This window comes from Rhipicephalus sanguineus, chromosome 11, assembly GCF_013339695.2.
Source record: "Rhipicephalus sanguineus isolate Rsan-2018 chromosome 11, BIME_Rsan_1.4, whole genome shotgun sequence".
NCBI lineage: Eukaryota > Metazoa > Arthropoda > Arachnida > Ixodida > Ixodidae > Rhipicephalus > Rhipicephalus sanguineus.
This window is the reverse complement of record NC_051186.1, coordinates 56,944,150-56,958,941: the sequence shown is the minus strand read 5'-3', so window position 1 is coordinate 56,958,941 and position 14,792 is coordinate 56,944,150. Positions and strand designations below refer to the sequence as shown.

At 48.0% G+C, this 14,792-nt stretch overlaps 1 long non-coding RNA gene across 1 annotated transcript; it reads right to left on the bottom strand.

Moving 5' to 3' along the window:
• Positions 1 to 6,981: 6,981 nt before the first annotated feature.
• LOC125760383 (uncharacterized) lies at positions 6,982 to 14,372 on the bottom strand. The gene is made up of 2 exons (XR_007417954.1): positions 13,058 to 14,372; positions 6,982 to 7,265 (listed from the first exon to the last, which is right to left on the bottom strand). It is a non-coding gene; the product is annotated as an uncharacterized LOC125760383 (long non-coding RNA).
• Between the last annotated feature and the right edge of the window lie 420 nt (positions 14,373 to 14,792).

The following is a 14,792-nucleotide window of genomic DNA, read 5'->3' as shown; positions in this document are numbered from 1 at the left end:
AAACAGCACGAATTGCATGATACTATTGTTCATTACAATTCGGACCTTCGATGAACATATGAACACATGGTGGCGTAAAATGCAAGCATGACAGCATCAGCGCATGCTAGAAGCTTGACCTAAAGGCAAGCTGCAAAGTGTTTAAACCGTAAGCTTCATGCATACTAGAATTAGATAGGACATTTAAGTTTCTTATTATAGATGTCATACTAGTTTCTGAATATTTTTTTTTGCAGCTGATTTCAATGCTTTAGCTTTGCGTAACTCTCTTTTCTTGAATCTCAAAAAACCAGAGTATCCTATTCGAACGTTTGCAGAACAGTTGTGACAGCCTCCGCTGTAAAAATTCCTTCGGATCTCAGTTCTAGGTCAGAAGTTTGTGAGAAACTTCTAGACGGTGTGCAGCAGAACCAATTTGTGCAGAGAATTGCAGAGAATAAGTCCTCCAGTTTACCAACAAAAGATAGTGCTGCCTGAGTTGGCGTAGTTAAATGTCCAAGTGGCTTGCCCTTTTCTCCACTGACCGAAACATGTATATCTGACTCTATCAAGATAGACCCTGGCTGCTATCTTTCAGCAGAACTGCACTTTTTCATACCGAAAGTTATGAAAAACTGCACTTTTTCATAACGTTTGCCTGAAGCACGTCAACTGGTTCACCTCCAGACAAAGGGTCTGAAATGTCCTCAAGGCGCTCGGCTGCACTCTCTTGCTCTTGCTCAGATCTGGATAATGAACAATGTGATCGAGATAGCGACAGCTTCCTCAGCTTACTTGGAAGAGCTGCTTTGTTCTCGCACTGTTACTATGGTCCGAACGTTTGAACAGTTTACCTACTATAGCATGCTTCAGGCCAGAAACTGGTAACGGTTACGCGTCTTATTGCACCCATACTACTGTCCCAGATTCCGAACATGTTCTCTAGGACATCCTGGTTTAAACGGCGCGTCAACAGGAATTGAAAATTAAATTATTCATGTAGCTCTGAGCAGACAGTGGTGGTCCAACTGCGCCATTTGCGCCATTTTGCTACAATCCAATCTTTCTAGCCTCGATTTGCCATGTCCAGTATAAGTCGCGCCAACTGCGCCAAACTTCGCAGTTTTGGCCTTTCACACAACAGGTGAGCGTTCTACGCCCAGAATGTTATTCGTCCAGCCCGAAGAACCTCGAGAGCTTTTTGAAAATGCGGCGGAAGGCCTCCCTTTCCCGCTTTTCACCTATGCGCTTTTTCTCACTATATCATGCATATCCAGTCTAGAAGAACTTGTTCCTGGGTGACTTGGTGCGTGAGTTGGCTCCTAAGTGGTTGGACCATGCACCGCTTACCAGAGCAAAATTACTGCCTTGATCGTCACTTGCCAGCCCTGTATGGTTCGTGGTTGGCGAGATGCACTGAACTGCCGTGACTCAATTCAGGAAATGCAGGAATTCATGAAGTTTATATGTTCAGTTTGTTCACTGATAGCATGCCTCGTCTTCCTGTCATTGATATGGACGCGTGAACTATTTTATTTAATGAGTCAAATTGCTGCTCCATTCTTTCGAGAAATTGAGCTGTTTTCGTGGCCTCTGGCGGAAGAACAGTGAAGGCTGCAAAAGCTTCTACTGCTAGGTAAACACTGTTGCTAGAAACCTGCGTAGCACACTTTACTTTCATATTGCCAAATGGACTCTTATATATATATATATTTATCTGTCAACTTTGGAACATACTTCAACTTCAAGTTGTAGGTAGACTCGCACAATGCTCTTATGTACTTCAAAGATACAACGTCTCCACCTATTTGAAGGTCATGTTTACGCAGGTTATTCCTTGTGCATTTTCTCAGATGAGGTACTTTCTCAGATGAGGTACTTTCTCAGATAACAAATGGCCTATCTAGATTTACACCCACAATTGCTCCCATCTTGGTCGCATAGTATACTTTCAAAAAGAGGTTGCATAATTTTAGTCTGCTGATTAGCTGCCTAAGTAAGAGTAGAAGGTGTGCTGAACGAACTGCGCCATCCGCTGTTAAAAACGTACTGGCTGAACCAATTTTTTCACTATTCCTCTCACGAGCACGAGCACCGCAGTATTTGCTACACTACCACTCCTTTCTCTCCCATTGTCAACATAGCCAAGTATAACGTCCTTTTTGGGTCATGCTGTAAATTTCTTCTCAAAGAAATTTGATCAAATATCAAGCAACAAGCTCTTTCTGTCAAGCATTGGTTTTTGGTTTGTTCTTTGATGAGGTCAAGGACAGCAGGCAACAATGCAGGTTTTACGGCAATAACAGGTAGCCATGTTCTCAAGGTTCTTACAGTTGGAAGGCTGAGAAAATTAGAAAGATATTTGTATGCGTTTGGACACGAAAAATAAAGATTCAGAGCAAACTTTCGAAACGGCATGGGCCAACGCATTCTGTGCCTTCTTAGCGGCTGCAAATGCAATTGAACCTTCAGTATCTCCAAGAAATGTTTGCTACATCACATATCATCATCGAGAAATCTTTGCTGAGGTACTTCCCAGCTTCAGCAATGAGCTGCGTATGTGACAGGGTTTCCCTCACAGGCCTCTTCATCCTTGCGATGGTCTGACGAACGCCCATGTTTTCGTCACATTAATGCCGCAACCTCTTTTGCGTGCGTGGCGTTGGCACCTTCCGGATCCTGGTTCTGGTCTTTCTTGGTGTGGCTTGAGGATAGATGGAGAAAGCATTGTAATCCAAATGGAAGTAATTCCAATATTTAATAATTACACTGTTCTGTGACTGTGTCTGAAGTTAAAAAGTGGAAACGCACTCTGTGTGGGTGTAGTGCCCACAAATCGCTCTCCTGTAGCTGCTGGGGAGGCTGTATTAAATGATATAGATGGCTTGGATAGCATTACAATGAGAGGGCCGACAGATCACAATTTGCAACTGCTGAAGCAAGAACAAGATCGTCACATGGAATACAAGCAAGTAGGGCATGAATCTTGCCTTCCATGGAAGCAGCAGCCTTTGGACTTGACGCAGATGGCTCGGGAGAGAAGCCTGGCTCTTTGGAAGCACTAGGGAAGAGAAGAGGCAGGTCACATTGTGCAACTACTCAAGCAAGAACAAAATCGTCACATGGAATACTATATGTTTGTTGTCAAGCAAGCAGGGCATGGAACTTATCATGCGTGGAAGTTATTGACGTGGATGGCTGGGACGGGTAGTCTGGCTCTTCTGGGAGCTCTACATAAAGAAAGGGGACAGGAGGCATTGTGCAATTACTCGAGCAGCTACAAAATTGTGATATAATCTAATGTGTAGTTGAGCAAGCAAGGCATGGAACTTTTTCTTCATAGTGAATGTGGTTCTGTTACTTGAAAGCTGTGACAGCATTCCCTGAAATATTGCATGGAGGGTGATATAATCTAATGTGTAGTTGAGCAAGCAAGGCATGGAACTTTTTCTTCATAGTGAATGTGGTTCTGTTACTTGAAAGCTGTGACAGCATTCCTTGAAATATTGCATGGAGGGCGGGTTCCCTAGAAGCGAGTCGCCACGGTGGAACATCAAAAGCGGAAGGCCATCCCGCAGGGCGTCACTGTCCAGGCCATGTGGCCTCAAAGAACCAAAAACGGAAACTGCATCTTAAGCTGGAATATCGGGTGGCTAGAGACCACGATATAGCAGGGAACGCTGGCGTCATTGCCGAAAGGGAGTGCCGTTGCCGAAAGGAATTGCCGTTGGAGCCGTTGGAGTCTTTTTTTAGATGCGAAGTATCTTTAGGCGGAGCTCAATCCGGTGGTGGTGGTTTGCGGCGTGACCACCCTTACTGCGCATGCGCATACCCTCTCCACTCACCCTCTCCCCTTCCCCTCTCCCCTCCCCTTTCCACTCTTCCTCTCCTCTGAAACGCGGGCTAGACATGCCGAAATTCTCTCCTGCGCAACGCCGCGATGAGCTCGAGCGCATGCGCGTCCCCTCCCCTTCTCTCTCCTCTCCTACGCTGCCCCCCCTCTCGCCCGCCTGTCGACCGCTTTCCCCGCTCGTCCTGTGAGAATTAACGGCCGGGCTAGATGGAAGATACGACGCGCGTAGCGTCCCTCTTCGCGTTCCACGACGCGAGGTCGGTAGCATGCCCAACGAACGCCAACGGAACGCGATCGTGCAAGTGCTCCGGCTTCGCATCGCCTCATGGTCCCCTTTAGCGGGAGATGGTGTAATTTTTTTTCTTGCTGGAGGAGAGGGCATGTGTGTGGTGTTTTTGGTTTGTTTGTTTTATTTACTTGTTGGACAATGGGGCCTGGCGAGTTCTCTGGGTGCAGCCCAGCCGGATTGTCAGGTTGAAATAAGCACTCCCTTCTACCATAATGTCGTTCTTTCTTCGCGTTGCCAGCGTGCACATGGATAATCTGGGAAATGTCGATGGCCTACCTATCAATCACTAATTCCTAGAGCAGAACAGAAGCACGCACATACGCAGCTCATGATGCACTGTTGATGGGGGACCGCATGAGGCGCAAAACATTCTTGGCGACTTTGTTTCTTAATCCCAAGGTTTTCTAGGCATACATTTTCTATGCCATACTATAGGTGACCACGAACATGAGGACAGAGCTGGCTGTGGTGATTAAACCAGCCAGCGCAGATATTGCTACCTCGTCCGCGCCCGAAGGTTTCTTTTCGTTCAGGCACCAAACTGTTCCAGCCGAGGCATAGGATGACCTTTCGCAGTAGCTGCTTGTACCACCATTGCCTCATCCGTACCGCACATTTCAAGTTCTGCATCCACGGCTTCGACTACCTCTCTCAACGTCGCCTCGGTCTCTACCCTGAACTGTATCTTCTGGTTCCATCCTACCGTATGGAGTGTGGCCCACATCCTGCACCGCATGTGTTCAGGAGGTCGCTACCCTAGCTCACATGCTCTTGGAGTGCGGGTCGCTAGGCCCGACCTACAGCAAGCCCAGATGGGAAGCCATGCTGCACAGCCCGAAGCCGCAAGACCAAATCCTGGCCGCCCGATACGCCCGCGACAGGGCCCACAGGCTAGACCTGTCGGTCCCCACATGGGAATAGCCGGGTGGGCGCGGGGGACGCTCTTCCCCACGTCTGTAACGGACCACAATAAAGTTGTTCTCTCTCTCATGCGTAGAGCATTCCCATCTTCGAAAACGAAGACTCGCCGTTCACCATCTGCCTTCGTCTGCATATTCTGTCGCCCTCCATGTGTCCCAGTCTTGTCACCACACTTTTTCCTTTCCGCTGTTTTTGCCATCCGATTGTTTCCATGCGCCTCCCGACTCATGGTAGAGGTCTTCGTGCCCTCTGGTTTTCTCATATCTTCGCGACTATCGTTGCTCTGTATTAGCTGGTCCTCGCTCCCTGGTCCTTCCTTGCTGACGGCCACATTATCCAACAGAATGTCCACGTAAGAGCCTCTCTGACCTCCTGCCGCAGTCTCCCGCGCCTTCGTCTTTTTTCCAGCTGGGGACTTCCCGCGGGTGTCTTTGCCGCCGCCGTCTCCGGGCGTCCACTCTGGATCAACATTGCGCTAATCTTGTCCTCCAGATTTTTTCGCCTGTTGCTTTCTTTGTTCAACAATTCCTCAAACCGCCCCCGCTCTGCCTCTCTTGCCTTACTCTCCTCCTCCTGCATAGCTCTCATGTTCGCCACTGTAAGCTTACATCGCCCCGTCTCCTCTTTCAGCAATTGTACAAACTCCTCTCAGAGGACCCTGATCGTCTCGCATTGCTGACAGTAAAAATCCGGCGCTGCCTCCGCTTCCTCTACAGACTCGTAAGGTGTCAATGCCAATGTATGCCAGTAGTTGCATCCGGTGCACATAACCCAGTCCTCCGTGGAGTCTGCCTTCGTCGTTGTTTTGCGGATTCGCTTACCGCCCGGCGGTTTTCCCATTTCGGCACTTGGAACTGCAATCGCTGCAATCACGGCACGCTCCGACGCCGCCCTCACATTCACGATTCCAATTTCGCGCCCGCTGGCCTTGTGGCGCCACCCGTCTCGGTCATCGGTAACCACACACACTCTGCCCGGCGCGTAGGCCTACCTGGCCTGTCCACAGTTGAAATAGCACTGCACCACACCAACAATCAGCCACACGCCGCCCAACAGCTGTCGACACTGCGTCTACCCCAACCACATACGCTCCTCACCCGGCTCTACGCCACGCAAATCGCGTGACTCATGTACGACTCGCACATAACAAGCCGACTGCCCAGCGTCGTGGCTGAACGATTCCCCCTCGTCAGGAATAAGGGTACATGTCGTCTTAGATGAATGCATAAGGAACCCTGTGAGATTTTTTTTTCGTTATCAATAAAGGGAAATAAAAAAAGACAATCGCGATTTCTTTCAGTTCCATTTGCAGAGCGGAACACAACAGTATGACATACTAAGGCATTGGGGCGGTTCAAATAGCCTGAAGTAGAAAATAAAACGCGAATACGATCAAACTCGAGTGCAAGTATCGAACCGGCAGCACGGCCTGACAGTCTGCCTGCGGAAGACGTACAGCGAGGATGGAATGACACGCGAATATGCGGCATCTGCATTCTTTGCTGTTTCGCATCTATTTTCAAGTGGTTATAGCCTGGATGATTGATGACAACACGACGTTATCCATGACGCAATAAAATACCATCTAGCATCGTTTTATTGCCACCATGGTTAGCGGCGCGCTGTTTTCATCACGCTCTATGTTCGTGTTTCTTTCCATCCCCCTGTACACGTGAAAGCCTGCAAGAAGCACAAATGCAATTAAACTCGAATGCATACACGTATTCGTGAGCTTCGTGATACGCGCGGCCGTTCAGCGCCAGCTTCCCGTAGTCTACTTGCACAGCGCCACCACGCGTCAGCGGCGAGCGGACGCGGAGCGCGCGCTCGACGGCCCAAGGAGAGCGTTCGCCCAGGCACTGAAAAAATAGAGGAGGCGCTGGTTGTGATGTTCGGGATGACTGACAGATTCATTGAGAATACACAGATGTGTCATATAAAGAAACGAGCAACCCTTTAATTAGAAAGAGGGCAATGGCAACAGATACACAGTTAACTAAGAGGAAACAAAAATATGTGCAATGAAATAAAGAATGACACAAGAAACCACACAAGAAACCACACTGAATGAATAACTACAGATACAAAATACAGACAACGCGGTAGGTTACTAAAATAGAGGATTGACGTGAAAAGAAATGCAGAGGAAGAAACACTGTGCTCATACTGCAGAGCTTCTCGTGCAACTCAAATGCAAAGTTGGCTAAAACCCCGCAGGGGCGTCTGCGCAAGCAGGCGTTTGGTGTGTAGCGACACCACGGACCCGAGCTAACGGGGGCGTTTCGACCTCCTCCCACGCCTAGCCGTGCGTGGCTTTGCCGTGTCCGGGGAAAAGGGGATCCTGGGGATTGAGCCGACGCCGGGTGATTGGACCTTTAAGGCCCCCCGGCAGAGGCAACACATCCCTTTGGCCCCGGCTTCACGTAGACGGCACCCCTGGGCTGACCCACCCAGGGGAAATCGGCAGTCGCCTCTTCCTGTCTCTCTCTCTCCCACGTCTTCGTCTTTCTCTCCCACTTTTAGCCTTTCCTGTCTCCTCCTCACTTCTTTTTACTTCCGTTCTTCATGGCGGCGAGGGTTAACCTTGTGTAGTTGCCCAACCTTGGGTAGTTATATTTGGTTATAGCGGCGATGCATGGCTGGCGACTTCAAGTGTTCTACCTTGCAGCGTCCCCTTGTTGGGCTCGATGGTGGGTGGCCACCATCGCCGCCGAAATTTGAATGTTTATATGGCAAACACTTTTCCCGCACTTCCTGATCGCCGCCTCAAAAGGTGGCGCACCGATGAACCGTCCACTTTTGCCCAGCCTAAGCAGTCTTTCCCCAAATACCATGTGATACACAGTCAGCACGAAACGAAAACCGTTCGAACTATTTCACGATTCCTCGTGTCAAAGTCTCTCACGGAAGCGATCGGTCCAGGCTATAAAATAACGAAGATGGGAAGCGGCGATCTCCTTCTCGAGGTTCGCGACAAGCCCCAATACGACAGACTATCGAAACTTGTGGCTTTCGGCGATATTCCTGTCTCAGTTGGCCCACACAGGTCAATGAACACAGTGCGTGGCGTCATTTTAGAAGATGATCTCCTTGAACTTAGTGAAAGTGAATTACTGGAAGGATGGCAAGAGCACAACGTTGTCAAGGTTCAAAGAATAATGATAAGGCGAGACGATAAGCAAATCCCTACCAAACACATAGTTATTACTTTTGGAACCAGTGATTTACCCGAGTCAATCGAAACTGGCTACTGCAAACTTCGAGTCCGACCGTACGTACCTAATCCCCGCCGATGTTTCAATTGCCAACGATTTGGACATGGGTCACAGGGCTGCAGAGGGCGTGCCACTTGCGCAAAGTGTGCGTCCAACGACCACTCATCTGACACTTGCACTTCAACAACCCGCTGTGCCAACTGTGAAGGAGACCATCCCGCCTACTCGAGATCATGTCCCTCGTGGAAAAAAGAGAAACAAATCATAGAACTCAAAGTTAAATTCAACCTATCTTTCCAAGAAGCACGTAAGCGTTTTTCTCTGCGCAACCAGTCCTCTCCTTCCTACAGCGATGTGACGCGTCGGGGCGCAGCGCCACATCTTTCGGCGGCTGCAACGGCCACACGTAGTGTGACTGCAGTCAAGCCATCCGCGCCCCCGGTTGGAGCAGCAAGTGCTGTTCCGCCCCTTGCCAATGAGGGCCAGCAGACTCCCACGTCTGCCGGACCCAGGGCCACTGCTTCGGCAGTAGGGCCCGAAAAACTCGGAAATGTGCCCGCTGAGCGGGCGCTCTCCACCACCTCAGAAGTGATGGATACCTCTAGCTCTCCTGCGGCGTCTCAGACGCCCAAGGAACGTCGAAGCTCACTCGAGCGCAGTAAGAAAGAAAACTCCGCATCACGGGACCTGAAAAGGTCTCGTGAGTGAAAGGTCTTGTTAATTAACCCACCTTCCTTAGACGCACAGCATAAAACACGACAAAATGGATACCCAAATACTTCAGTGGAATGTTCGAGGCTTGCTCCACAACCTAGATGACATTAAGGAACTCCTCTATAAGTTCAGTCCAAGGGTGCTGTGCGTCCAAGAAACGCACCTTAATTCTTCTCACAAGAACTTTCTCCGGCACTATGCCATTTACCGCAAAGACCGCGATAACGCCCTGACTTCGTCGGGCGGTGTGGCAATAATCGTAGATAAGCGAGTCGCTTGCCGGCATCTGCAACTAAAAACGTCCCTAGAGGCCGTCGCGGTCCGCGCAGTACTTTTTAACAAGCTGATCACTATTGCATCGATGCACATCCCCCCGAACTATACTCTGTTAAAAACAGAATTTGAAAGTTTAATGTGTGAACTACCCGAACCTTATATGGTCGTAGGAGATTTCAATGCTCACAACACGCTGTGGGGAGATAGCCGTTGTGATGCCAGAGGGCGTCTAGTAGAAAGCTTCCTCTTTTCTACAGGTGCATGTTTACTGAACAGGACGAAGCCTACTTTCTTTAGTATGGCAAACAATACATCCTCATCCATCGATTTAAGCATTGCATCAAGTACACTCGTTCCATATCTACAGTGGAACGTGATTAAAAGCACATATGGCAGTGACCATTTTCCCATTATCATAACGTTAACAAAAGACGACCAGTGCTCTCCACGCGTTCCCCATTGGAAAGTCGAGTCAGCCGACTGGAAGTGGTATAAAGAACTTACTCACATGACCTGGGAAGCCATCTCGGAACTTCCCATTGATGATGCAGTTGAACATTTGACGGCGTTTATCGTTGATATGGCATCAATCTGTATTCGCGAAACCAACGGATCTCCTTTAAAACGACGCACTCCCTGGTGGAATGATGAATGTAAGGAAGCTCGCAGAAAACAAAACAAGGCTTGGAATGTTTTTCGCGACTCTCCAACAGCCGAAAACTTGATCAGCTTCAAGAACATAAAGTCAGAAGGTAGGAGAACGCGCCGGCGTGCTAAAAGAGAAAGCTGGCAAAGATATGTCTCCAGCATAAATTCGTATACCGATGAAAGAAAGGCCTGGAACAGGGTAAACAAGATAAAAGGTCGAGAAACCCATCCTCTACCACTAGTAGATACGCAGGGCGACACTCTTGAAGATCAGGCTAATTCGTTAGGGGCACATTTTGAACACATTTCTAGTTCATCTCATTACTCGGACACATTCTTGAGGGTACCAGCGAAGAGTGGAGCGGTTGCCTCTCCACCGGAAGGGAAATAAAAATGAACCGTATAACCGCCCATTCAACATGGCGGAGCTACAGGCTGCACTAAAGTGCTGTAATAAATCAGCCCCTGGAAAGGACCGAATAGTCTACGAGATGATCTGCCACTTACACCCTGAAACCCACAAAACATTACTGTCGCTTTTTAACTCTATGTTCTCTGCTGGCTATATCCCGACTGCCTGGAAAGAAGCAATAGTAATCCCTATTCTTAAAGAGGGCAAGGACCCGTCCTCCGCCAGTAGTTACAGGCCTATAGCTTTGACAAGTTGCCTATGCAAACTCTTTGAGAAAATGATTAATCGGCGCCTGCTCTATTTTCTTGAAACAAACAATCTATTAGACCCATTACAATGCGGTTTCAGGGAAGGTAGATCCACAACAGATCACCTTGTTCGCATTGAGACTACTATTCGCGATGCCTTTGTGCACAGCCAGTTCTTCTTATCGGTGTTTTTAGATATGGAGAAAGCATATGACACAACCTGGCGTTTTGGAATTCTCCGCGATCTGGCAGAAATGGGAATCCAAGGCAACATGCTAAACGTGATTAGTAGTTACCTGTCTCACCGCACGTTCCGTGTTAGAGTCGGTAATGTCCTGTCTCGTCCATTTACGCAAGAGGCGGGTGTACCACAGGGTGGTGTACTCAGCTGCACTCTATTTATTGTGAAAATGAACTCGCTCCATAGTGTAATGCCAAGCACGATGTTTTATTCTGTATATGTGGATGACATTCAGATAGGTTACAAGTCATGTAATCTCACTACCTGCGAACGACAAATACAGCTTGGCTTAAACAAACTGTCTAAGTGGGCAGATGAGAACGGTTTCAAACTAAATCCTCAAAAAGTACGTGCGTCCTCTTCACAAACAAGAGAGGCGTGCTTCAAAGCCCTGAAATCAATCTACATGGTGAAAGACTATCTATGAGCCGTGAACATAAATTCTTGGGGCTAATTTTAGACTCAAAATTGACTTTTATTTCACACTTGAAATATTTAAGAGCAAAGTGCCTTAAGACAATGAATCTGCTGAAGCTCTTGTCCCGCACATCCTGGGGAAGTGACAGAAGGTGCCTTTTGACCTTGTACAATGTCTCGTACGGTCGCGCCTTGACTACGGAGCTATAGTCTATAACTCTGCTACGCCTAGTATACTGAAAATATTAGACCCTGTTCATCACATGGGTATCCGACTCGCTACAGGAGCCTTCAGGACTAGTCCGGTACAAAGCCTGTACGTCGAATCTAATGAATGGTCTCTACATTTACAAAGAACATACTTAAGCCTTTCATATGCCTTCCAAGTAAAATCAGATGTACATCATCCATGTAACTCAGTGATTGAGGACGTATCCACGGCTAGGCTGTTCTGCAACAAACCAGCTACTAGACGTCCACTGTCTCTCCGTTTGAAAGCAGTGGCAGAGGAAACGGGTGTCTCTCTTCTAGATAATGCCCTAATGGCCCCCACTCGGCTTCCACCGCCGTGGGAGTGGCAGAATATCCAGTGCGACATTTCTTTTATAGAAATATCAAAACGAGCACCTGAGACTCACATACGTTCGCACTTCCTCGAGCTCCAGGACAAGTATTCATGCGCAGAATTTTACACCGACGCTTCTAAATCACATGCTGGTGTTGCTTACGCAGCACTTGGATCATCGTTTTCCATGTCTGGCGCACTGAATCCACATACAAGTATATTTACAGCGGAAGCATATGCGATCCTCACGGCGGTTAAGTATATAAAGCAAATTAAAGTTACGAAAGCAATTGTGTTCACGGACTCACTGAGCGTCGTTAGAGCTCTAATGAGCCTACGAAAACATAAGAACCCAGTCTGCAATGAATTATACAGCTTGCTATGCTCAGCGTATATGGGCGGCCAAGTCGTTATAATATGCTGGGTACCCGGCCACAAAGGCATAAAAGGCAATGTAGCTGCAGACGAAAGCGCCACCTCAGTAAACCTTGAATACACAGACACAAAAATAGCTATCCCTCCCACTGACCTGAAGCCTTTTCTGCGTCAAGAGTTGCGAAAATGTTGGCAAAGGAATTGGGACAGTGAAGTGTCAAATAAGCTACACACAGTCAAGCCAAGAATAGGGAACTGGATATTCGAGAAAGCAACAAGATATAAGGAAGTACTTCTTTGCAGGTTAAGGATTGGACATACTTATGGGACACACTCGTATCTACTCAATGGAAATGATCCCCCGAGATGTGACGGGTGTGGCGACACCCTTACAGTCCTTCATGTTCTCATCCAGTGCCCCGAAATAGAAACCCAACGTAAAAGTACTTTCACCTCGCATACCGTGAACACATCCCTCTTCATCCGGCATTTTTTCTTAGCAATGAACCGCTTTTTGATTCTAAAACAGTACTGAAGTTTTTAGAGGACGTAAACAAGCTACAAATAATCTGGCCTGGTCATCTGTGACTTCAAGTACCCTCTCGAACACTAATGCTTTCCATAGATTGTACACTATCATGTCATTGTAATGGAGATTATATGCACATAGCTCACATCATTAGTCATTCTCACAGTTTTATTTCGTGGATGACTTCCGCAAATCCACAGCAACCAGTTTTAGGTCCCTATACAACCACGTCGCATCTACCATTTGCAACTCATTGAATCATCACATATACTACTTTGTAAATCCGCTACCACATGACATGGCGCTCTTTGGCCATAACTGGCCCTTGTGCCATTAAACACAACACATCATCAAAGTTGGCTAAAAAATAGCAACAAAAAAACCACTTAAAAGACAGTGAAGCTGGTCGATTCTCAAGTTTTTAGATGGTTTTTGCTAGGTTATTGCAGATATGACAGGCATGCCCAAATTCCGTGCTCAGAAACTCCCGACGAAACCAGCTATCCACTGAAGCGGTACTCTGCCGGACCCTGCTTTGGAAGCTCTCATCCACACGCAGACCGGGCATGTACTCGCAATGGTTTTTGCATGTATTCCCTTCGCCAAGCAGCTCACCTTGGCTCTTCCGCTTAATGGCGAAGCTTGGTAGCAGCCTCTTTGGCTTGGCGTCTGAACATATTCCCACTTCGCGGCACGTTGTCATTATTTATATGCGGCTTCTTCTTCCGAAGTTGATTTATTTACGTCTACCCATGGCGAAAGCAAAGACTCAGCACATGATGACAACATGGCTCCTGCTGGCACAATGTGGTACGAGTCAGTGCGCAGGAACGGTCATGCTTAGTGTCAAGGCAGGTGTGCACAGCTTCGTGAAGGTTGTGGGCGATGCGCAGATGGCTTGGTTGCCATGGCTATGCTAGGCAACATCATGGCTAGGCAATGTTTTTGATCGACAAGCACTGTTTTGTAGATAGCTCGAACAGTTTTGCTGTTAAAATTTCAATAAAAGGTTCCTCACAGACCATGCCAGCTTAAAAGGAAGTGAATGCGAGCCAGTTGGTACGTACGGATAGTTAAAAACAGCGCGAGACGCGGACAAGAATTCACACAGGACCAGCGTTGCCTGTGTGAATTCTTGTCCGTGTCTACTTCACAGTGTTTTTAACCATGCCAGCTTACAGTACTCGTAGATGAATAAACGTGGTGCCTGCCGCTCGACTGTCTTGCCAGCTTCAGTAGATAACGAGGATGCCCAACGAGACAGTCAACTCTATTCGTTGCACAGGACACTCCACACTCGCTGCCTATGTGAGTTCTGTGACACCGATGCCCGTGCTCTTCGCTGGTTCAAAATCAACTGCCAAAGCAGTCAAAAATTCTTCCCTGGCTTGCGCATCTCTACCGTAGGTGCACTCCCCCAACACGTGCCATTTGTTGCAGCTGTGAGAAAGTCTCGGAGGTGCTGATTACGCAAAGCCAGCCATGGGAAGTTTCTTTTCCATCTAGGCGCCCTTCCCTCGATTAAGGGTCCACCACGGTGGAGCAGTGGTTATGGTGCTCAGCTGCTGACCCGAAGGTCGCGGGTTCAATCCCGGCCGCGCGGGTCGCATTTTGATGGAGGCTAAATGGTAGAGTGTGCTGTGCGATGTCATTGCACGTTAAAGAATACCAGATGGTTGAAATTTCCGCAGCCCTCAGATATTATTATTATCCCTCGATGAAGCGCACGCGCGAGGATCACACGTTTATTATGGTGCAACGTTAAATGTTGCTCTAAATTCGCTAGCTTGCTTGCCTACTCTACCTCTTGTTTTCCAGCTCTCCGCATGGCGTCTTGCACGCTCGAGTGCTTTTAGGTGGATTCGTTTTGCTAGTTGTGTAGTGGTTGTCTGGCCAGAGCAACCCTTTGTCGGAGATCCACGAATGACTAAGCCACTACTTGAATTCTCACACCCACTTCTCAGAACGTTGTATGCTTGAAGCATCAGCTCATATGCCTCCTTTCTCTTCCTTTCATCTTTGCAGTAGATGACAGCACTTGTAATTTTGTGGGCTGTGTCTGCGATCATTCTCCTGGATAACTTGCTAGTTTCCCGAATTTTCTTTGGCA